Genomic DNA, 26,534 nt, shown 5'->3' on the forward strand with positions numbered 1-26,534 from the left:
AAACACTAATGATTCTATGATTTCTCCTTCCAAATCGAGTAACGTTTATATGGAAACGACAGGATTTTCTTTTCGGATACGACTATCTCCTATTCGATGCACTATTCGTTCTGTACAGTATCCCTCGCTCCCTCACATTGACGAATTAACACAGAAATTGCGTCGCTATGCAATACTATGGGTTCTATTTCTCCTTCTAAATCGAGTAAAGTTTCTATGGAAACGACAAGATTTTCTTTTGGGATACGACTATCTCCTTTCCGATGCACTATTCGTTCTTTACTGCATCCCACGCTCCCTCACATTGACGAATTAACTCAGAAATGTTGCCGCTATGAAACACTATGGGTTCTATGACTTCTCCTTCCAAATCGAGTAACGTTTATATGGAAACGACAGGATTTTCTTTTCGGATACGACTATCTCCTATTCGATGCACTATTCCTTCTGTACAGCATCCCTCGCTCCCTCACATTGACGAATTAACACAGAAATTGCGTCGCTATGCAAATCTATGGGTTCTATTTCTCCTTCTAAATCGAGTAACGTTTCTATGGAAACGACAAGATTTTCTTTTGGGATACGACTATCTCCTTTCCGATGCACTATTCGTTCTTTACTACATCCCACGCTCCCTCACATTGACGAATTAACACAGAAATGTCGCCGCTATGAAACACTATGGGTTCTATGACTTTTCCTTCTAAATCGAGTAACGTGGCAGTGGAAACGACAGGATTTTATTTTGGGATACGACTATCTCCTTTCCGATGCTCTAATCCTTCTTTTCTCCATCCCTCGCTCCCTCACAATGACGAATTAACACAGAAATTGCGTCGCTATGAAATACTATGGGTTCTATGACTTCTCCTTCCAAATCGAGTAACGTTTCTATGGAAACGACAGTATTTTCTTTTCGGATACAGCTATCTCCTATCCGATGCACTATTCCTTCTTTTCAGCATCCGTCGCTCCCTCACATTGACGAATTAACACAGAAATTGCGTCGCTATGAAATACTATGGGTTCTATTTCTCATTCTAAATCGAGTGACGCTTCTACGGAAACGACAGGATTGTCATGTGGCATACGACTATCTCCTTTACGATCCACTATTTCTTCTTTACTGCATCCCTCGCTCCCTCACATTGACGAATTAACACAGAAATTGCGTCGCTATGAATTACTATGGGTTCTATTTCTCCTTCTAAATCGAGTAACGTTTCAATGGAAACGACAAGATTTTCTTTTGGGATACGACTATCTCCTTTCCGATGCACTATTCGTTCTTTACTGCATCCCACGCTCCCTCACATTGACGAATTAACACAGAAATGTCGCCGCTATGAAACACTAATGGTTCTATGACTTCTCCTTCCAAATCGAGTAACGTTTATATGGAAACGACAGGATTTTCTTTTCGGATACGACTATCTCCTATTCGATGCACTATTCCTTCTGTACAGCATCCCTCGCTCCCTCACATTGACGAATTAACACAGAAATTAAGTCGCTATGCAATACTATGGGTTCTATTTCTCCTTCTAAATCTGGTAACGTTTCTATGGAAACGACAAGATTTTCTTTTGGGATACGACTATCTCCTTTCCGATGCACTATTCGTTCTTTACTGCATCCCACGCTCCCTCACATTGACGAATTAACACAGAAATGTCGCCGCTATGAAACACTAATGGTTCTATGATTTCTCCTTCCAAATCGAGTAACGTTTATATGGAAACGACAGGATTTTCTTTTCGGATACGACTATCTCCTATTCGATGCACTATTCGTTCTGTACAGTATCCCTCGCTTCCTCACATTGACGAATTAACACAGAAATTGCGTCGCTATGCAATACTATGGGTTCTATTTCTCCTTCTAAATCGAGTAAAGTTTCTATGGAAACGACAAGATTTTCTTTTGGGATACGACTATCTCCTTTCCGATGCACTATTCGTTCTTTACTGCATCCCACGCTCCCTCACATTGACGAATTAACACAGAAATGTCGCCGCTATGAAACACTATGGGTTCTATGACTTCTCCTTCTAAATCGAGTAACGTGGCAGTGGAAACGACAGGATTTTCTTTTGGGATACGACTATCTCCTTTCCGATGCACTAATCCTTCTTTTCTCCATCCCTCGCTCCCTCACAATGACGAATTAACACAGAAATTGCGTCGCTATGAAATACTATGGGTTCTATGACTTCTCCTTCCAAATCGAGTAACGTTTCTATGGAAACGACAGTATTTTCTTTTCGGATACGGCTATCTCCTATCCGATGCACTATTCCTTCTGTACAGCATTCCTCGCTCCCTCACATTGACGAATTAACACAGAAATTGCGTCGCTATGCAATACTATGGGTTCTATTTCTCCTTCTAAATCTGGTAACGTTTCTATGGAAACGACAAGATTTTCTTTTGGGATACGACTATCTCCTTTCCGATGCACTATTCGTTCTTTACTGCATCCCACGCTCCCTCACATTGACGAATTAACACCAAAATGTCGCCGCTATGAAACACTAATGGTTTTATGATTTCTCCTTCCAAATCGAGTAACGTTTATATGGAAACGACATGATTTTCTTTTCGGATACGACTATCTCCTATTCGATGCACTATTCGTTCTGTACAGTATCCCTCGCTCCCTCACATTGACGAATTAACACAGAAATTGCGTCGATATGCAATACTATGGGTTCTATTTCTCCTTCTAAATCGAGTAAAGTTTCTATGGAAACGACAAGATTTTCTTTTGGGATACGACTATCTCCTTTCCGATGCACTATTCGTTCTTTACTGCATCCCACGCTCCCTCACATTGACGAATTAACACAGAAATGTCGCCGCTATGAAACACTATGGGTTCTATGACTTCTCCTTCTAAATCGAGTAACGTGGCAGTGGAAACGACAGGATTTTCTTTTGGGATACGACTATCTCCTTTCCGATGCACTAATCCTTCTTTTCTCCATCCCTCGCTCCCTCACAATGACGAATTAACACAGAAATTGCGTCGCTATGAAATACTATGGGTTCTATGACTTCTCCTTCCAAATCGAGTAACGTTTCTATGGAAACGACAGTATTTTCTTTTCGGATACGGCTATCTCCTATCCGATGCACTATTCCTTCTTTACAGCATCCGTCGCTCCCTCACATTGACGAATTAACACAGAAATTGCGTCGCTATGAAATACTATGCTTTCTATTTCTCATTCAAAATCGAGTGACGCTTCTACGGAAACGACAGAATTGTCATGTGGCATACGACTATCTCCTTTACGATCCACTATTCCTTCTTTATTGCATCCCTCGCTCCCTCACATTGACGAATTAACACAGAAATTGCGTCGCTATGAAATACTATGGGTTCTATGACTTCTCCTTCCAAATCGAGTAACGTTTCTGTGGAAACGACAGGATTTTCTTTTCGGATACGACTATCTCCTATCCGATGCACTATTCCTTCTGTACAGCATCCCTCGCTCCCTCACATTGACGAATTAACACAGAAATTGCGCCGCTATGAATTACTATGGGTTCTATTTCTCCTTCTAAATCGGGTAACGTTTCAATGGAAACGACAAGATTTTCTTTTGGGATACGACTATCTCCTTTCCGATGCGCTATTCGTTCTTTACTGCATCCCACGCTCCCTCACATTGACGAATTAACACAGAAATGTCGCCGCTATGAATCACTATGGGTTCTGTGACTTCTCCTTCTAAATCGAGTAACGTGGAAGTGGAAACGACAGGATTTTCTTTTGGGATACGACTATCTCCTTTCCGATGCACTATTCGTTCTTTACTGCATCCCACGCTCCCTCACATTGACGAATTAACACAGAAATGTCGCCGCTATGAATCACTATGGGTTCTATGACTTCTCCTTCCAAATCGAGTAACGTTTCTATGGAAACGACAGTATTTTCTTTTCGGATACGGCTATCTCCTATCCGATGCACTATACTTCTTTACAGCATCCTTCGCTCCCTCACATTGACGAATTAACACAGAAATTGCGTCGCTATGAAATACTATGGGTTCTATTTCTCCTTCTAAATCGAGTGACGTTTCTACGGAAACGACAGTATTGTCATGTGGCATACGACTATCTCCTTTACGATCCACTATTCCTTCTTTACTGCATCCCTCGCTCCCTCACATTGACGAATTAACACAGAAATTGCGTCGCAATGAAATACTATGGGTTCTATTTCTCCTTCTAAATCGAGTAACGTTTCAATGGAAATGACAAGATTTTCTTTTGGTATACGACTATCTCCTTTCCGATGCACTATTCGTTCTTTACTGCATCCCACGCTCCCTCACATTGACGAATTAACACAGAAATGTCGCCGCTATGAAACACTATGGGTTCGATGACTTCTCCTTCCAAATCGAGTAACGTTTCTATGGAAACGATAGGATTTCCTTTTCGGATACGACTATCTCCTATCCGATGCACTATTCCTTCTTTTCTGCATCCCTCGCTCCCACACATTGACGAATGAACACAGAAATTGCGTCGCTATGAAATACTATGCGTTCTATTTCTCCTTCTAAATCGAGTAACGTTTCAATGGAAACGACAACATTTTCTTTTGGGATACGACTATCTCCTTTCCGATGCACTATTCGTTCTTTACTGTATCCCACGCTCCGTCACATTGACGAATTAACACAGAAATGTCGCCGCTATGAAACACTATGGGTTCCATGACCTCTCCCTCCAAATCGAGTAACGTTTCTATGGAAACGACAGGATTTTCTTTTCGGATACGACTATCTCCTTTCCGATACACTATTCCTTCTTTACAGCATCCCTCGCTCCCTCACATTGAAGAATTAACACAGAAATTGCGTCGCTATGAAATACTATGGGTTCTATGACTTCTCCTTCCAATTCGAGTTACGTTTCTGTGCAAACGACAGGATTTTCTTTTCGGATACGACTATCTCCTATCCGATGCACTATTCCTTCTGTACAGCATCCCTCGCTCCCTCACATTGACGAATTAACACAGAAATTGCGTCCCTATGCAATACTATGGGTTCTATTTCTCCTTCTAAATCGAGTAACGTTTCTATGGAAACGACAAGATTTTCTTTTGGGATACGACTATCTCCTTTCCGATGCACTATTCGTTCTTTACTGCATCCCACGCTCCCTCACATTGACGAATTAACACAGAAATGTCGCCGCTATGAAACACTATGGGTTCGATGACTTCTCCTTCCAAATCGAGTAACGTTTCTATGGAAACGATAGGATTTCCTTTTCGGATACGACTATCTCCTATCCGATGCACTATTCCTTCTTTTCTGCATCCCTCGCTCCCTCACATTGACGAATGAACACAGAAATTGCGTCGCTATGAAATACTATGCGTTCTATTTCTCCTTCTAAATCGAGTAACGTTTCAATGGAAACGACAAGATTTTCTTTTGGGATACGACTATCTCCTTTCCGATGCACTATTCGTTCTTTACTGTATTCCACGCTCCCTCACATTGACGAATTAACATAGAAATGTCGCCGCTATGAAACACTATGGGTTCCATGACCTCTCCCTCCAAATCGAGTAACGTTTCTATGGAAACGACAGGATTTTCTTTTCGGATACGACTATCTCCTTTCCGATGCACTATTCCTTCTTTACAGCATCCCTCGCTCCCTCACATTGACGAATTAACACAGAAATTGCGTCGCTATGAAATACTATGGGTTCTATGACTTCTCCTTCCAATTCGAGTTACGTTTCTGTGCAAACGACAGGATTTTCTTTTCGGATACGACTATCTCCTATCCGATGCACTATTCCTTCTGTACAGCATCCCTCGCTCCCTCACGTTGACGAATTAACACAGAAATTGCGTCGCTATGAAATACTAAGGGTTCTATTTCTCATTCTAAATCGAGTGACTCTTCTACGGAAACGACAGGATTGTCATGTCGCATACGACTATCTCCTTTACGATCCACTATTCCTTCTTTACTGCATCCCTCGCTCCCTCACATTGACGAATTAATACAGAAATTGCGTCGCTATGAATTACTATGGGTTCTATTTCTCCTTCTAAATCGAGTAACGTTTCAATGGAAACGACAAGATTTTCTTTTGGGATACGACTATCTCCATTCCGATGCACTATTCGTTCTTTACTGCATCCCACGCTCCCTCACATTGACGAATTAACACAGAAATGTCGCCGCTATGAAACACTATTGGTTCTATGACTTCTCCTTCTAAATCGAGTAACGTGGCAGTGGAAACGACAGGATTTTCTTTTCGGATACGACTATCTCCTTTCCGATGCACTATTCCTTCTTTACAGCATCCCTCGCTCCCTCACATTGACGAATTAACACAGAAATTGCGTCGCTATGAAATACTATGGGTTCTATTTCTCATTCTAAATCGAGTGACGCTTCTACGGAAACGACAGAATTGTCATGTGGCATACGACTATCTCCTTTACGATCCACTATTCCTTCTTTACTGCATCCCTCGCTCCCTCACATTGACGAATTAACACAGAAATTGCGTCGCTATGAAATACTATGGGTTCTATGACTTCTCCTTCCAAATCGAGTAACGTTTCTGTGGAAACGACAGGATTTTCTTTTCGGATACGACTATCTCCTATCCGATGCACTATTCCTTCTGTACAGCATCCCTCGCTCCCTCACATTGACGAATTAACACAGAAATTGCGCCGCTATGAATTACTATGGGTTCTATTTCCCCTTCTAAATCGAGTAACGTTTCAATGGAAATGACAAGATTTTCTTTTGGTATACGACTATCTCCTTTCCGATGCACTATTCGTTCTTTACTGCATCCCACGCTCCCTCACATTGACGAATTAACACAGAAATGTCGCCGCTATGAAACACTATGGGTTCGATGACTTCTCCTTCCAAATCGAGTAACGTTTCTATGGAAACGATAGGATTTCCTTTTCGGATACGACTATCTCCTATCCGATGCACTATTCCTTCTTTTCTGCATCCCTCGCTCCCACACATTGACGAATGAACACAGAAATTGCGTCGCTATGAAATACTATGCGTTCTATTTCTCCTTCTAAATCGAGTAACGTTTCAATGGAAACGACAACATTTTCTTTTGGGATACGACTATCTCCTTTCCGATGCACTATTCGTTCTTTACTGTATCCCACGCACCGTCACATTGACGAATTAACACAGAAATGTCGCCGCTATGAAACACTATGGGTTCCATGACCTCTCCCTCCAAATCGAGTAACGTTTCTATGGAAACGACAGGATTTTCTTTTCGGATACGACTATCTCCTTTCCGATACACTATTCCTTCTTTACAGCATCCCTCGCTCCCTCACATTGAAGAATTAACACAGAAATTGCGTCGCTATGAAATACTATGGGTTCTATGACTTCTCCTTCCAATTCGAGTTACGTTTCTGTGCAAACGACAGGATTTTCTTTTCGGATACGACTATCTCCTATCCGATGCACTATTCCTTCTGTACAGCATCCCTCGCTCCCTCACATTGACGAATTAACACAGAAATTGCGTCGCTATGCAATACTATGGGTTCTATTTCTCCTTCTAAATCGAGTAACGTTTCTATGGAAACGACAAGATTTTCTTTTGGGATACGACTATCTCCTTTCCGATGCACTATTCGTTCTTTACTGCATCCCACGCTCCCTCACATTGACGAATTAACACAGAAATGTCGCCGCTATGAAACACTATGGGTTCGATGACTTCTCCTTCCAAATCGAGTAACGTTTCTATGGAAACGATAGGATTTCCTTTTCGGATACGACTATCTCCTATCCGATGCACTATTCCTTCTTTTCTGCATCCCTCGCTCCCTCACATTGACGAATGAACACAGAAATTGCGTCGCTATGAAATACTATGCGTTCTATTTCTCCTTCTAAATCGAGTAACGTTTCAATGGAAACGACAAGATTTTCTTTTGGGATACGACTATCTCCTTTCCGATGCACTATTCGTTCTTTACTGTATCCCACGCTCCCTCACATTGACGAATTAACATAGAAATGTCGCCGCTATGAAACACTATGGGTTCCATGACCTCTCCCTCCAAATCGAGTAACGTTTCTATGGAAACGACAGGATTTTCTTTTCGGATACGACTATCTCCTTTCCGATGCACTATTCCTTCTTTACAGCATCCCTCGCTCCCTCACATTGACGAATTAACACAGAAATTGCGTCGCTATGAAATACTATGGGTTCTATGACTTCTCCTTCCAATTCGAGTTACGTTTCTGTGCAAACGACAGGATTTTCTTTTCGGATACGACTATCTCCTATCCGATGCACTATTCCTTCTGTACAGCATCCCTCGCTCCCTCACGTTGACGAATTAACACAGAAATTGCGTCGCTATGCAATACTATGGGTTCTATTTCTCCTTCTAAATCGAGTAAAGTTTCTATGGAAACGACAAGATTTTCTTTTGGGATACGACTATCTCCTTTCCGGTGCACTAATCCTTCTTTTCTCCATCCCTCGCTCCCTCACAATGACGAATTAACACAGAAATTGCGTCGCTATGAAATACTATGGGTTCTATGACTTCTCCTTCCAAATCGAGTAAGGTTTCTATGGAAACGACAGTATTTTCTTTTCGGATACGGCTATCTCCTATCCGATGCACTATTCCTTCTTTACAGCATCCGTCGCTCCCTCACATTGACGAATTAACACAGAAATTGCGTCGCTATGAAATACTAAGGGTTCTATTTCTCATTCTAAATCGAGTGACTCTTCTACGGAAACGACAGGATTGTCATGTCGCATACGACTATCTCCTTTACGATCCACTATTCCTTCTTTACTGCATCCCTCGCTCCCTCACATTGACGAATTAATACAGAAATTGCGTCGCTATGAATTACTATGGGTTCTATTTCTCCTTCTAAATCGAGTAACGTTTCAATGGAAACGACAAGATTTTCTTTTGGGATACGACTATCTCCATTCCGATGCACTATTCGTTCTTTACTGCATCCCACGCTCCCTCACATTGACGAATTAACACAGAAATGTCGCCGCTATGAAACACTATTGGTTCTATGACTTCTCCTTCTAAATCGAGTAACGTGGCAGTGGAAACGACAGGATTTTCTTTTCGGATACGACTATCTCCTTTCCGATGCACTATTCCTTCTTTACAGCATCCCTCGCTCCCTCACATTGACGAATTAACACAGAAATTGCGTCGCTATGAAATACTTTGGGTTCTATTTCTCATTCTAAATCGAGTGACGCTTCTACGGAAACGACAGAATTGTCATGTGGCATACGACTATCTCCTTTACGATCCACTATTCCTTCTTTACTGCATCCCTCGCTCCCTCACATTGACGAATTAACACAGAAATTGCGTCGCTATGAAATACTATGGGTTCTATGACTTCTCCTTCCAAATCGAGTAACGTTTCTGTGGAAACGACAGGATTTTCTTTTCGGATACGACTATCTCCTATCCGATGCACTATTCCTTCTGTACAGCATCCCTCGCTCCCTCACATTGACGAATTAACACAGAAATTGCGCCGCTATGAATTACTATGGGTTCTATTTCCCCTTCTAAATCGAGTATCGTTTCAATGGAAACGACAAGATTTTCTTTTGGGATACGACTATCTCCTTTCCGATGCACTATTCGTTCTTTACTGCATCCCACGCTCCCTCACATTCACGAATTAACACAGAAATGTCGCCGCTATGAATCACTATGGGTTCTATGACTTCTCCTTCTAAATCGAGTAACGTGGCAGTGGAAACGACAGGATTTTCTTTTGGGTTACGACTATCTCCTTTCCGATGCACTATTCCTTCTTTTCTCCATTCCTCGCTCCCTCACATTGACGAATTAACACAGAAATTGCGTCGCTATGAAATACTATGGGTTCTATGACTTCTCCTTCCAAATCGAGAAACGTTTCTATGGAAACGACAGTATTTCGTTTTCGGATACGGCTATCTCCTATCCGATGCCCTATACTTCTTTACAGCATCCCTCGCTCCCTCACATTGACTAATTAACACAGAAATTGCGTCGCTATGAAATACTATGGGTTCTATTTCTCATTCTAAATCGAGTGACGCTTCTACGGAAACGACAGAATTGTCATGTGGCATACGACTATCTCCTTTACGATCCACTATTCCTTCTTTACTGCATCCCTCGCTCCCTCACATTGACGAATTAACACAGAAATTGCGTCGCTATGAAATACTATGGGTTCTATGACTTCTCCTTCCAAATCGAGTAACGCTTCTATGGAAACGATAGGATTTCCTTTTCGGATACGACTATCTCCTATCCGATGCACAATTCCTTCTTTTCTGCATCCCTCGCTCCCTCACATTGACGTATGAACACAGAAATTGCGTCGCTATGAAATACTATGCGTTCTATTTCTCCTTCTAAATCGAGTAACGTTTCAATGGAAACGACAAGATTTTCTTTTGGGATACGACTATCTCCTTTCCGATGCACTATTCGTTCTTTACTGCATCCCACGCTCCCTCACATTGACGAATTAACACAGAAATGTCGCCGCTATGAAACACTATGGGTTCCATGACTTCTCCCTCCAAATCGAGTAACGTTTCTATGGAAACGACAGGATTTTCTTTTCGGATACGACTATCTCCTTTCCGATGCACTATTCCTTCTTTACAGCATCCCTCGCTCCCTTACATTGACGAATTAACACAGAAATTACGTCGCTATGAAATACTATTGGTTCCATGACTTCTCCTTCCAATTCGAGTAACGTTTCTGTGCAAACGACAGGATTTTTTTTTCGGATACGACTATCTCCTATCCGATGCACTATTCCTTCTGTACAGCATCCCTCGCTCCCTCACATTGACGAATTAACACAGAAATTGCGTCGCTATGCAATACTATGGGTTCTATTTCTCCTTCTAAATCGAGTAACGTTTCTATGGAAACGACAAGATTTTCTTTTGGGATACGACTCTCTCCTTTCCGATGCACTATTCGTTCTTTACTGCATCCCACGCTCCCTCACATTGACGAATTAACACATAAATGTCGCCGCTATGAAACACTAATGGTTCTATGACTTCTCCTTCCAAATCGAGTAACGTTTATATGGAAACGACAGGATTTTCTTTTCGGATACGACTATCTCCTATTCGATGCACTATTCCTTCTGTACAGCATCCCTCGCTCCCTCACATTGACGAATTAACACAGAAATTGCGTCGCTATGCAATACTATGGGTTCTATTTCTCATTCTAAATCGAGTAACGTTTCTATGGAAACGACAAGATTTTCTTTTGGGATACGACTATCTCCTTTCCGATGCACTATTCGTTCTCTACTGCATCCCACGCTCCCTCACATTGACGAATTAACACAGAAATGTCGCCTCTATGAAACACTATGGTTTCTATGACTTCTCCTTCTAAATCGTGTAACGTGGCAGTGGAAACGACAGGATTTTCTTTTGGGATACGACTATCTCCTTTCCGATGCACTAATCCTTCTTTTCTCCATCCCTCGCTCCCTCACAATGACGAATTAACACAGAAATTGCGTCGCTATGAAATACTATGGGTTCTATGACTTCTCCTTCCAAATCGAGTAACGTTTCTATGGAAACGACAGTATTTTCTTTTCGGATACGGCTATCTCCTATCCGATGCACTATTCCTTCTTTACAGCATCCGTCGCTCCCTCACATTGACGAATTAACACAGAAATTACGTCGCTATGAAATACTATGGGTTCGATTTCTCATTCTAAATCGAGTGACGCTTCAACGGAAACGACAGGATTGTCATGTGGCATACGACTATCTCCTTTACAATCCACTATTCCTTCTTTACTGCATCCCTCGCTCCCTCACATTGACGAATTAACACAGAAATTGCGTCGCAATGAAATACTATGGGTTCTATTTCTCCTTCTAAATCGAGTAACGTTTCAATGGAAATGACAAGATTTTCTTTTGGGATACGACTATCTCCTTTCCGATGCATTATTCGTTCTTTACTGCATTCCACGCTCCCTCACATTGACGAATTGACACAGAAATGTCGCCGCTATGAAACACTATGGGTTCTATGACTTCTCCTTCCAAACCGAGTAACGCTTCTATGGAAACGACAGGACTTTATTTTCGGATACGACTATCTCCTATCCGATGCACTATTCCTTCTTTACAGCATCCCTCGCTCCCTCACATTGACGAATTAACACAGAAATTGCGTCGCTATGAAATACTATTGGTTCTATTTCTCCTTCTAAATCGAGTGACGTTTCTACGGAAACGACAGGATTGTCATGTGGCATACGACTATCTCCTTTACGATCCACTATTCCTTCTTTACTGCATCCCTCGCTCCCTCACATTGACGAATTAACACAGAAATTGCGTCGCAATGAAATCCTATGGGTTCTATTTCTCCTTCTAAATCGAGTAACGTTTCAATGGAAATGACAAGATTTTCTTTTGGGATACGACTATCTCCTTTCCGATGCACTATTCGTTCTTTACTGCATCCCACGCTCCCTCACATTGACGAATTAACACAGAAATGTCGCCGCTATGAAACACTATGGGTTCGATGACTTCTCCTTCCAAATCGAGTAACGTTTCTATGGAAACGATAGGATTTCCTTTTCGGATACGACTATCTCCTATCCGATGCACTATTCCTTCTTTTCTGCATCCCTCGCTCCCTCACATTGACGAATTAACACAGAAATTGCGTTGCTATGCAATACTATGGGTTCTATTTCTCCTTCTAAATCGAGTAACGTTTCTATGGAAACGACAAGATTTTCTTTTGGGATACGACTATCTCCTTTCCGATGCATTATTCGTTCTTTACTGCATTCCACGCTCCCTCACATTGACGAATTAACACAGAAATGTCGCCGCGATGAAACACTATGGGTTCTATGACTTCTCCTTCCAAATCGAGTAACGCTTCTATGGAAACGACAGGATTTCCTTTTCGGATACGACTATCTCCTATCCGATGCACTATTCCTTCTTTACAGCATCCCTCGCTCCCTCACATTGACGAATTAACACAGAAATTGCGTCGCTATGAAATACTATGGGTTCTATTTCTCCTTCTAAATCGAGTGACGTTTCTACGGAAACGACAGGATTGTCATGTGGCATACGACTATCTCCTTTACGATCCACTATTCCTTCTTTACTGCATCCCTCGCTCCCTCACATTGACGAATTAACACAGAAATTGCGTCGCAATGAAATACTATGGGTTCTATTTCTCCTTCTAAATCGAGTAACGTTTCAATGGAAATGACAAGATTTACTTTTGGGATACGACTATCTCCTTTCTGATGCACTATTCGTTCTTTACTGCATCCCACGCTCCCTCACATTGACGAATTAACACAGAAATGTGCCGCTATGAAACACTATGGGTTCGATGACTTCTCCTTTCAAATCGAGTAACGTTTCTATGGAAACGATAGGATTTCCTTTTCGGATACGACTATCTCCTATCCGACGCACTATTCCTTCTTTTCTGCATCCCTCGCTCCCTCACATTGACGAATGAACACAGAAATTGCGTCGCTATGAAATACTATGCGTTCTATTTCTCCTGCTAAATCGAGTAACGTTTCAATGGAAACGACAAGATTTTCTTTTGGGATACGACTATCTCCTTTCCGATGCACTATTCGTTCTTTACTGCATCCCACGCTCCCTCACATTGACGAATTAACACAGAAATGTCGCCGCTATGAATCACTATGGGTTCCATGACTTCTCCCTCCAAATGGAGTAACGTTTCTATGGAAACGACAGGATTTTCTTTTCGGATACGACTATCTCCTTTCCGATGCACTATTCCTTCTTTACAGCATCCCTCGCTCCCTCACATTGACGAATTAACACAGAAATTGCGTCGCTATGAAATACTATGGGTTCTATGACTTCTCCTTCCAATTCGAGTAACGTTTCTGTGCAAACGACAGGATTTTTTTTCGGATACGACTATCTCCTATCCGATGCACTATTCCTTCTGTACAGCATCCCTCGCTCCCTCACATTGACGAATTAACACAGAAATTGCGTCGCTATGCAATACTATGGGTTCTATTTCTCCTTCTAAATCGAGTAACGTTTCTATGGAAACGACAAGATTTTCTTTTGGGATACGACTATCTCCTTTCCGATGCACTATTCGTTCTTTACTGCATCCGACGCTCCCTCACATTGACGAATTAACACATAAATGTCGCCGCTATGAAACACTAATGGTTCTATGACTTCTCCTTCCAAATCGACTAACGTTTATATGGAAACGACAGGATTTTCTTTTCGGAAACGACTATCTCCTATTCGATGCACTATTCCTTCTGTACAGCATCCCTCGCTCCCTCACATTGACGAATTAACACAGAAATTGCGTCGCTATGCAATACTATGGGTTCTATTTCTCCTTCTAAATCGAGTAACGTTTCTATGGAAACGACAAGATTTTCTTTAGGGATACGACTATCTCCTTTCCGATGCACTATTCGTTCTTTACTGCATCCCACGCTCCCTCACATTGACGAATTAACACAGAAATGTCGCCTCTATGAAACACTATGGGTTCTATGACTTCTCCTCCTAAATCGTGTAACGTGGCAGTGGAAACGACAGGATTTTCTTTTGGGATTCGACTATCTCCTTTCCGATGCACTAATCCTTCTTTTCTCCATCCCTCGCTCCCTCACAATGACGAATTAACACAGAAATTGCGTCGCTATGAAATACTATGGGTTCTATGACTTCTCCTTCCAAATCGAGTAACGTTTCTATGGAACGACAGTATTTTCTTTTCGGATACGGCTATCTCCTATCCGATGCACTATTCCTTCTTTACAGCATCCGTCGCTCCCTCACATTGACGAATTAACACAGAAATTGCGTCGCTATGAAATACTATGGGTTCTATTTCTCATTCTAAATCGAGTGACGCTTCAACGGAAACGACAGGATTGTCATGTGGCATACGACTATCTCCTTTACGATCCACTATTCCTTCTATACTGCATCCCTCGCTCCCTCACATTGACGAATTAACACAGAAATTGCTTCGCTATGAAATACTCTGGGTTCTATTTCTCCTTCTAAATCGAGTAACGTTTCAATGGAAATGACAAGATTTTCTTTTGGGATACGACTATCTCCTTTCCGATGCATTATTCGTTCTTTACTGCATTCCACGCTCCCTCACATTGACGAATTAACACAGAAATGTCGCCGCTATGAAACACTATGGGTTCTATGACTTCTCCTTCCAAATCGAGTAACGCTTCTATGGAAACGACAGGATTTCCTTTTCGGATACGACTATCTCATATCCGATGCACTATTCCTTCTTTACAGCATCCCACGCTCCCTCACATTGACGAATTAACACAGAAATGTCGCCGCTATGAAACACTATGGGTTCTATGACTTCTCCTTCTAAATCGAGTAACGTTTCAATGGAAACGACAAGATTTTCTTTTGGGATACGTCCATCTCCTATCCGATGCACAATTCCTTCTTTACAGCATCCCTCGCTCCCTCACATTGACGAATTAACACAGAAAATGCGTCGCTATAAATACTATGGGTTCTATGACTTCTCCTTCTAAATCGAGTAACGTTTCAATGGAAACGACAAGATATTCTTTTGTGATACGTCTATCTCCTATCCGATGCACTATTCGTTCTTTACTGCAGCCCACGCTCCCTCACATTGACGAATTAACACAGAAATTGCGTCGCTATGAAACACTATGGGTTCTATGACTTCTCCTTCCAAATCGAGTAACGTTTCTATGGAAACGACAGGATTTTCTTTTCGAATACGACTATCTCCTATCCTATGCACTATTCCTTCCTTTCTGCATCCCTCGCTCCCTCACATTGACGAATTAACACAGAAATTGCGTCGCTATGAAATACTATACGTTCTATGACTTCTCCTTCTAAATCGAGTAACGTTTCTAAGGAAAAGACAGGAATTTCTTTTGGGATACGACAATCTCCTTTCCGATGCACTATTCGTTCTTTACTGCATCCCACGCTCCCTCACATCGACGAATTAACACAGAAATGTCGCCGCTATGAAACACTATGGGTTCTATGACTTCTTCTTCCAAATCGAGTAACGTTTCTATGGAAACGACACGATTTTCTTTTCGGATACGACTATCTCCTTTCCGATGCACTATTCCTTCTTTACAGCATCCCTCGCTCCCTCACATTGACGAATTAACACAGAAATTGCGTCGCTATGAAATACTATGGGTTCTATGACTTCTCCTTCCAATTCGAGTAACGTTTCTGTGCAAACGACAGGATTTTTTTTTCGGATACGACTATCTCCTATCCGATGCACTATTCCTTCTGTACAGCATCCCTCGCTCCCTCACATTGACGAATTAACACAGAAATTGCGTTGCTATGCAATACTATGGGTTCTATTTCTCCTTCTAAATCGAGTAACGTTTCTATGGAAACGACAAGATTTTCTTTTGGGATACGACTATCTCCTTTGCGATGCATTATTCGTTCTTTATTGCATTCCACGCTCCCTCACATTGACGAATTAACACAGAAATGTCGCCGCGATGAAACACTATGGGTTCTATGACTTCTCCTTCCAAATCGAGTAACGCTTCTATGGAAACGACAGGATTTTCTTTTCGGATACGACTATCTCCTATTCGATGCACTATTCCTTCTGTACAGCATCCCTCGCTCCCTCACATTGACGAATTAACACAGAAATTGCGTCGCTATGCAATACTATGGGTTCTATTTCTCCTTCTAAATCGAGTAACGTTTCTATGGAAACGACAAGATTTTCTTTAGTGATACGACTATCTCCTTTCCGATGCACTATTCGTTCTTTACTGCATCCCACGCTCCCTCACATTGACGAATTAACACAGAAATGTCGCCTCTATGAAACACTATGGGTTCTATGACTTCTCCTTCTAAATCGTGTAACGTGGCAGTGGAAACGACAGGATTTTCTTTTGGGATACGACTATCTCCTTTCCGATGCACTAATCCTTCTTTTCTCCATCCCTCGCTCCCTCACAATGACGAATTAACACAGAAATTGCGTCGCTATGAAATACTATGGGTTCTATGACTTCTCCTTCCAAATCGAGTAACGTTTCTATGGAACGACAGTATTTTCTTTTCGGATACGGCTATCTCCTATCCGATGCACTATTCCTTCTTTACAGCATCCGTCGCTCCCTCACATTGACGAATTAACACAGAAATTGCGTCGCTATGAAATACTATGGGTTCTATTTCTCATTCTAAATCGAGTGACGCTTCAACGGAAACGACAGGATTGTCATGTGGCATACGACTATCTCCTTTACGATCCACTATTCCTTCTTTACTGCATCCCTCGCTCCCTCACATTGACGAATTAATACAGAAATTGCGTCGCTATGAAATACTATGGTTTCTATTTCTCCTTCTAAATCGAGTAACGTTTCAATGGAAATGACAAGATTTTCTTTTGGGATACGACTATCTCCTTTCCGATGCATTATTCGTTCTTTACTGCATTCCACGCTCCCTCACATTGACGAATTAACACAGAAATGTCACCGCTATGAAACACTATGGGTTCTATGACTTCTCCTTCCAAATCGAGTAACGCTTCTATGGAAACGACAGGATTTCCTTTTCGGATACGACTATCTCATATCCGATGCACTATTCCTTCTTTACAGCATCCCACGCTCCCTCACATTGACGAATTAACACAGAAATGTCGCCGCTATGAAACACTATGGGTTCTATGACTTCTCCTTCTAAATCGAGTAACGTTTCAATGGAAACGACAAGATTTTCTTTTGGGATACGTCCATCTCCTATCCGATGCACAATTCCTTCTTTACAGCATCCCTCGCTCCCTCACATTGACGAATTAACACAGAAAATGCGTCGCTATAAATACTATGGGTTCTATGACTTCTCCTTCTAAATCGAGTAACGTTTCAATGGAAACGACAAGATATTCTTTTGGGATACGTCTATCTCCTATCCGATGCACTATTCGTTCTTTACTGCAGCCCACGCTCCCTCACATTGACGAATTAACACAGAAATTGCGTCGCTATGAAACACTATGGGTTCTATGACTTCTCCTTCCAAATCGAGTAACGTTTCTATGGAAACGACAGGATTTTCTTTTCGAATACGACTATCTCCTATCCTATGCACTATTCCTTCCATTCTGCATCCCTCGCTCCCTCACATTGACGAATTAACACAGAAATTGCGTCGCTATGAAATACTATACGTTCTATGACTTCTCCTTCTAAATCGAGTAACGTTTCTAAGGAAAAGACAGGAATTTCTTTTGGGATACGACAATCTCCTTTCCGATGCACTATTCGTTCTTTACTGCATCCCACGCTCCCTCACATCGACGAATTAACACAGAAATGTCGCCGCTATGAAACACTATGGGTTCTATGACTTCTTCTTCCAAATCGAGTAACGTTTCTATGGAAACGACACGATTTTCTTTTCGGATACGACTATCTCCTATCCGATGCACTATTCCTCCTTTACAGCATCCCTCGCTCCCTCACATTGACGAATTAACACAGAAATTGCGTCGCTATGAAATACTATGGATCCTATGACTTCTCCTTCTAAATCGAGTAACGTTTCAATGGAAACGACCAGATTTTCTTTTGGGATACGACTATCTCCTTTCCGATGCACTAATCCTTCTTTTCTCCATCCCTCGCTCCCTCACAATGACGAATTAACACAGAAATTGCGTCGCTATGAAATACTATGGGTTCTATGACTTCTCCTTCCAAATCGAGTAACGTTTCTATGGAAACGACAGTATTTTCTTTTCGGATACGGCTATCTCCTATCCGATGCACTATTCCTTCTTTACAGCATCCGTCGCTCCCTCACATTGACGAATTAACACAGAAATTGCGTCGCTATGAAATACTATGGGTTCTATTTCTCATTCTAAATCGAGTGACGCTTCTACGGAAACGACAGAATTGTCATGTGGCATACGACTATCTCCTTTACGATCCACTATTCCTTCTTTACTGCATCCCTCGCTCCCTCACATTGACGAATTAACACAGAAGTTGCGTCGCTATGAAATACTATGGGTTCTATTTCTCCTTCTAAATCGAGTAACGTTTCAATGGAAATGACAAGATTTTCTTTTCGGATACGACTATCTCCTTTCCGATGCATTATTCGTTCTTTACTGCTTTCCACGCTCCCTCACATTGACGAATTAACACAGAAATGTCGCCGCTATGAAACACTATGGGTTCTATGACTTCTCCTACCAAATCGAGTAACGCTTCTATGGAAACGACAGGATTTCCTTTTCGGATACGACTATCTCCTATCCGATGCACTATTCCTTCTTTACAGCATCCCTCGCTCCCTCACCTTGCGAATTAACACAGAAATTGCGTCGCTATGAAATACTATGGGTTCTATTTCTCCTTCTAAATCGAGTAACGTTTCAATGGAAACGACAAGATTTTCTTTTGGGATACGACTATCTCCTTTCCGATGCACTATTCCTTCTTTACAGCATCCCTCGCCCCCTCACATTGACGAATTAACACAGAAATTGCGCCGCTATGAAATACTATGGGTTCTATGACTTCTCCTTCCAAATCGAGTAACGTTTCTATGGAAACGACAGTATTTTCTTTTCGGATACGGCTATCTCCTATCCGATGCACTATTCCTTCTTTACAGCATCCGTCGCTCCCTCACATTGACGAATTAACACAGAAATTACGTCGCTATGAAATACTATGGGTTCTATTTCTCATTCTAAATCGAGTGACGCTTCAACGGAAACGACAGGATTGTCATGTGGCATACGACTATCTCCTTTACAATCCACTATTCCTTCTTTACTGCATCCCTCGCTCCCTCACATTGACGAATTAACACAGAAATTGCGTCGCAATGAAATACTATGGGTTCTATTTCTCCTTCTAAATCGAGTAACGTTTCAATGGAAATGACAAGATTTTCTTTTGGGATACGACTATCTCCTTTCCGATGCATTATTCGTTCTTTACTGCATTCCACGCTCCCTCACATTGACGAATTGACACAGAAATGTCGCCGCTATGAAACACTATGGGTTCTATGACTTCTCCTTCCAAACCGAGTAACGCTTCTATGGAAACGACAGGACTTTATTTTCGGATACGACTATCTCCTATCCGATGCACTATTCCTTCTTTACAGCATCCCTCGCTCCCTCACATTGACGAATTAACACAGAAATTGCGTCGCTATGAAATACTATGGGTTCTATTTCTCCTTCTAAATCGAGTGACGTTTCTACGGAAACGACAGGATTGTCATGTGGCATACGACTATCTCCTTTACGATCCACTATTCCTTCTTTACTGCATCCCTCGCTCCCTCACATTGACGAATTAACACAGAAATTGCGTCGCAATGAAATCCTAGGGGTTCTATTTCTCCTTCTAAATCGAGTAACGTTTCAATGGAAATGACAAGATTTTCTTTTGGGATACGACTATCTCCTTTCCGATGCACTATTCGTTCTTTACTGCATCCCACGCTCCCTCACATTGACGAATTAACACAGAAATGTCGCCGCTATGAAACACTATGGGTTAGATGACTTCTCCCTCCAAATCGAGTAACATTCTATGGAAACGACAGGATTTTCTTTTCGGATACGACTATCTCCTTTCCGATGCACTATTCCTTCTTTACAGCATCCCTCGCTCCCTCACATTGACGAATTAACACAGAAATTGCGTCGCTATGAAATACTATGGGTTCTATGACTTCTCCTTCCAATTCGAGTAACGTTTCTGTGCAAACGACAGGATTTTTTTTTTCGGATACGACTATCTCCTATCCGATGCACTATTCCTTCCGTACAGCATCCCTCGCTCCCTCACATTGACGAATTAACACAGAAATTGCGTTGCTATGCAATACTATGGGTTCTATTTCTCCTTCTAAATCGAGTAACGTTTCTATGGAAACGACAAGATTTTCTTTTGGGATACGACTATCTCCTTTCCGATGCATTATTCGTTCTTTACTGCATTCCACGCTCCCTCACATTGACGAATTAACACAGAAATGTCGCCGCGATGAAACACTATGGGTTCTATGACTTCTCCTTCCAAATCGAGTAACGCTTCTATGGAAACGACAGGATTTCCTTTTCGAATACGACTATCTCCTATCCGATGCACTATTCCTTCTTAAAGCATCCCTCGCTCCCTCACATTGACGAATTAACACAGAAATTGCGTCGCTATGAAATACTATGGGTTCTATTTCTCCTTCTAAATCGAGTGACGTTTCTACGGAAACGACAGGATTGTCATGTGGCATACGACTATCTCCTTTACGATCCACTATTCCTTCTTTACTGCATCCCTCGCTCCCTCACATTGACGAATTAACACAGAAATTGCGTCGCAATGAAATACTATGGGTTCTATTTCTCCTTCTAAATCGAGTAACGTTTCAATGGAAATGACAAGATTTACTTTTGGGATACGACTATCTCCTTTCTGATGCACTATTCGTTCTTTACTGCATCCCACGCTCCCTCACATTGACGAATTAACACAGAAATGTGCCGCTATGAAACACTATGGGTTCGATGACTTCTTCTTTCAAATCGAGTAACGTTTCTATGGAAACGATAGGATTTCCTTTTCGGATACGACTATCTCCTATCCGATGCACTATTCCTTCTTTTCTGCATCCCTCGCTCCCTCACATTGACGAATGAACACAGAAATTGCGTCGCTATGAAATACTATGCGTTCTATTTCTCCTGCTAAATCGAGTAACGTTTCAATGGAAACGACAAGATTTTCTTTTGGGATACGACTATCTCCTTTCCGATGCACTATTCGTTCTTTACTGCATCCCACGCTCCCTCACATTGACGAATTAACACAGAAATGTCGCCGCTATGAAACACTATGGGTTCCATGACTTCTCCCTGCAAATCGAGTAACGTTTCTATGGAAACGACAGGATTTTCTTTTCGGATACGACTATCTCCTTTCCGATGCACTATTCCATCTTTACAGCATCCCTCGCTCCCTCACATTGACGAATTAACACAGAAATTGCGTCGCTATGAAATACTATGGGTTCTATGACTTCTCCTTCCAATTCGAGTAACGTTTCTGTGCAAACGACAGGATTTTTTTTCGGATACGACTATCTTCTATCCGATGCACTATTCCTTCTGTACAGCATCCCTCGCTCCCTCACATTGACGAATTAACACAGAAATTGCGTCGCTATGCAATACTATGGGTTCTATTTCTCCTTCTAAATCGAGTAACGTTTCTGTGGAAACGACAAGATTTTCTTTTGGGATACGACTATCTCCTTTCCGATGCACTATTCGTTCTTTACTGCATCCGACGCTCCCTCACATTGACGAATTAACACATAAATGTCGCCGCTATGAAACACTAATGGTTCTATGACTTCTCCTTCCAAATCGACTAACGTTTATATGGAAACGACAGGATTTTCTTTTCGGATACGACTATCTCCTATTCGATGCACTATTCCTTCTGTACAGCATCCCTCGCTCCCTCACATTGACGAATTAACACAGAAATTGCGTCGCTATGCAATACTATGGGTTCTATTTCTCCTTCTAAATCGAGTAACGTTTCTATGGAAACGACAAGATTTTCTTTAGGGATACGACTATCTCCTTTCCGATGCACTATTCGTTCTTTACTGCATCCCACGCTCCCTCACATTGACGAATTAACACAGAAATGTCGCCTCTATGAAACACTATGGGTTCTATGACTTCTCCTTCTAAATCGTGTAACGTGGCAGTGGAAACGACAGGATTTTCTTTTGGGATACGACTATCTCCTTTCCGATGCATTATTCGTTCTTTACTGCATTCCACGCTCCCTCAGATTGACGATTTAACACAGAAATGTCGCCGCTATGAAACACTATGGGTTCTATGACTTCTCCTTCCAAATCGAGTAACGCTTCTATGGAAACGACAGGATTTCCTTATCGGATACGACTATCTCATATCCGATGCACTATTCCTTCTTTACAGCATCCCACGCTCCCTCACATTGACGAATTAACACAGAAATTGCGTCGCTATGAAATACTATGGGTTCTATTTCTCCTTCTAAATCGAGTAACGTTTCAATGGAAATGACAAGATTTTCTTTTGGGATACGACTATCTCCTTTCCGATGCATTATTCGTTCTTTACTGCATTCCACGCTCCCTCAGATTGACGATTTAACACAGAAATGTCGCCGCTATGAAACACTATGGGTTCTATGACTTCTCCTTCCAAATCGAGTAACGCTTCTATGGAAACGACAGGATTTCCTTATCGGATACGACTATCTCATATCCGATGCACTATTCCTTCTTTACAGCATCCCACGCTCCCTCACATTGACGAATTAACACAGAAATGTCGCCGCTATGAAACACTACGGGTTCTATGACTTCTCCTTCTAAATCGAGTAACGTTTCAATGGAAACGACAAGATTTTCTTTTGGGATACGTCCATCTCCTATCCGATGCACAATTCCTTCTTTACAGCATCCCTCGCTCCCTCACATTGACGAATTAACACAGAAAGTGCGTCGCTATAAATACTATTGGTTCTATGACTTCTCCTTCTAAATCGAGTAACGTTTCAATGGAAACGACAAGATATTCTTTTGGGATACGTCTATCTCCTATCCGATGCACTATTCGTTCTTTACTGCAGCCCACGCTCCCTCACATTGACGAATTAACACAGAAATTGCGTCGCTATGAAACACTATGGGTTCTATGACTTCTCCTTCCAAATCGAGTAACGTTTCTATGGAAACGACAGGATTTTCTTTTCGAATACGACTATCTCCTATCCTATGCACTATTCCTTCCTTTCTGCATCCCTCGCTCCCTCACATTGACGAATTAACACAGAAATTGCGTCGCTATGAAATACTATACGTTCTATGACTTCTCCTTCTAAATCGAGTAACGTTTCTAAGGAAAAGACAGGAATTTCTTTTGGGATACGACAATCTCCTTTCCGATGCACTATTCGTTCTTTACTGCATCCCACGCTCCCTCACATCGACGAATTAACACAGAAATGTCGCCGCTATGAAACACTATGGGTTCTATGACTTCTTCTTCCAAATCGAGTAACGTTTCTATGGAAACGACACGATTTTCTTTGCGGATACGACTATCTCCTATCCGATGCACTATTCCTTCTTTACAGCATCCCTCGCTCCCTCACATTGACGAATTAACACAGAAATTGGGTCGCTATGAAATACTATGGATCCTATGACTTCTCCTTCTAAATCGAGTAACGTTTCAATGGAAACGACCAGATTTTCTTTTGGGATACGACTATCTCCTTTCCGATGCACTAATCCTTCTTTTCTCCATCCCTCGCTCCCTCACAATGACGAATTAACACAGAAATTGCGTCGCTATGAAATACTATGGGTTCTATGACTTCTCCTTCCAAATCGAGTAACGTTTCTATGGAAACGACAGTATTTTCTTTTCGGATACGGCTATCTCCTATCCGATGCACTATTCCTTCTTTACAGCATCCGTCGCTCCCTCACATTGACGAATTAACACAGAAATTGCGTCGCTATGAAATACTATGGGTTCTATTTCTCATTCTAAATCGAGTGACGCTTCTACGGAAACGACAGAATTGTCATGTGGCATACGACTATCTCCTTTACGATCCACTATTCCTTCTTTACTGCATCCCTCGCTCCCTCACATTGACGAATTAACACAGAAATTGCGTCGCTATGAAATACTATGGGTTCTATTTCTCCTTCTATATCGAGTAACGTTTCAATGGAAATGACAAGATTTTCTTTTCGGATACGACTATCTCCTTTCCGATGCATTATTCGTTCTTTACTGCTTTCCACGCTCCCTCACATTGACGAATTAACACAGAAATGTCGCCGCTATGAAACACTATGGGTTCTATGACTTCTCCTACCAAATCGAGTAACGCTTCTATGGAAACGACAGGATTTCCTTTTCGGATACGACTATCTCCTATCCGATGCACTATTCCTTCTTTACAGCATCCCTCGCTCCCTCACATTGCGAATTAACACAGAAATTGCGTCGCTATGAAATACTATGGGTTCTATTTCTCCTTCTAAATCGAGTAACGTTTCAATGGAAACGACAAGATTTTCTTTTGGGATACGACTATCTCCTTTCCGATGCACTATTCCTTCTTTACAGCATCCCTCGCCCCCTCACATTGACGAATTAACACAGAAATTGCGTCGCTATGAAATACTATGGGTTCTATGACTTCTCCTTCCAAATCGAGTAACGTTTCTGTGGAAACGACAGGATTTTCTTTTCGGATACGACTATCTCCTATCCGATGCACCATTCCTTCTGTACAGCATCCCTCGCTCCCTCACATTGACGAATTAACACAGAAATTGTGTCGCTATGAAATACTATGGGTTCTATGACTTCTCCTTCTAAATCGAGCAACGTTTCAATGGAAACGACAAGATTTTCTTTTGGGATACGACTATCTCCTTTCCGATGGACTATTCGTACTTTACTGCATCCCACGCTCCCTCACAGTGACGAATTAACACAAATATTGCTTCGCTATGAAATACTATGGGTTCTATTTCTCCTTCTAAATCGAGTAACGTTTCAATGGAAATGGCAAGATTTTCTTTTGGGATACGACTATCTCCTTTCCGATGCACTATTCGTTCTTTACTGCATCCCACGCTCCCTCACATTGACGAATTAACACAGAAATTGCGTCGCTATGAAATACTATGGGTTCTATTTCTCCTTCTAAATCGAGTAACGTGGCAGTGGAAACTACAGGATTTTCTTTTGGGATACGACTATCTCCTTTCCGATGCACGATTCCTTCTTTTCTGCATCCCTCGCTCCCTCACATTGACGAATTAACACAGAAATTGCGTCGCTATGAACTACAATGGGTTCTATGATTTCTCCTTCTAAATCGAGTAACGTTTCAATGGAAACGACAAGATTTTCTTTTGGTATACGTCCATCTCCTATCCGATGCACAATTCCTTCTTTACAGCATCCCTCGCTCCCTCACATTGACGAATTAACACAGAAAATGCGTCGCTATGAAATACTATGGGTTCGATGACTTCTCCTACCAAATCGAGTAACGTTTCTATGGAAACGACAGGATTTTCTTTTCGAATACGACTATCTCCTATCCTATGCACTATTCCTTCCTTTCTGCATCCCTCGCTCCCTCACATTGACGAATTAACACAGAAATTGCGTCGCTCTGAAATACTATAGGTTCTATGACTTCTCCTTCTAAATCGAGTAACGTTTCTAAGGAAA

The sequence above is a fragment of the Schistocerca serialis genome, chromosome 11, assembly GCF_023864345.2.
Source record: "Schistocerca serialis cubense isolate TAMUIC-IGC-003099 chromosome 11, iqSchSeri2.2, whole genome shotgun sequence".
In the NCBI taxonomy this organism is placed as follows: Eukaryota; Metazoa; Arthropoda; class Insecta; order Orthoptera; family Acrididae; genus Schistocerca; species Schistocerca serialis.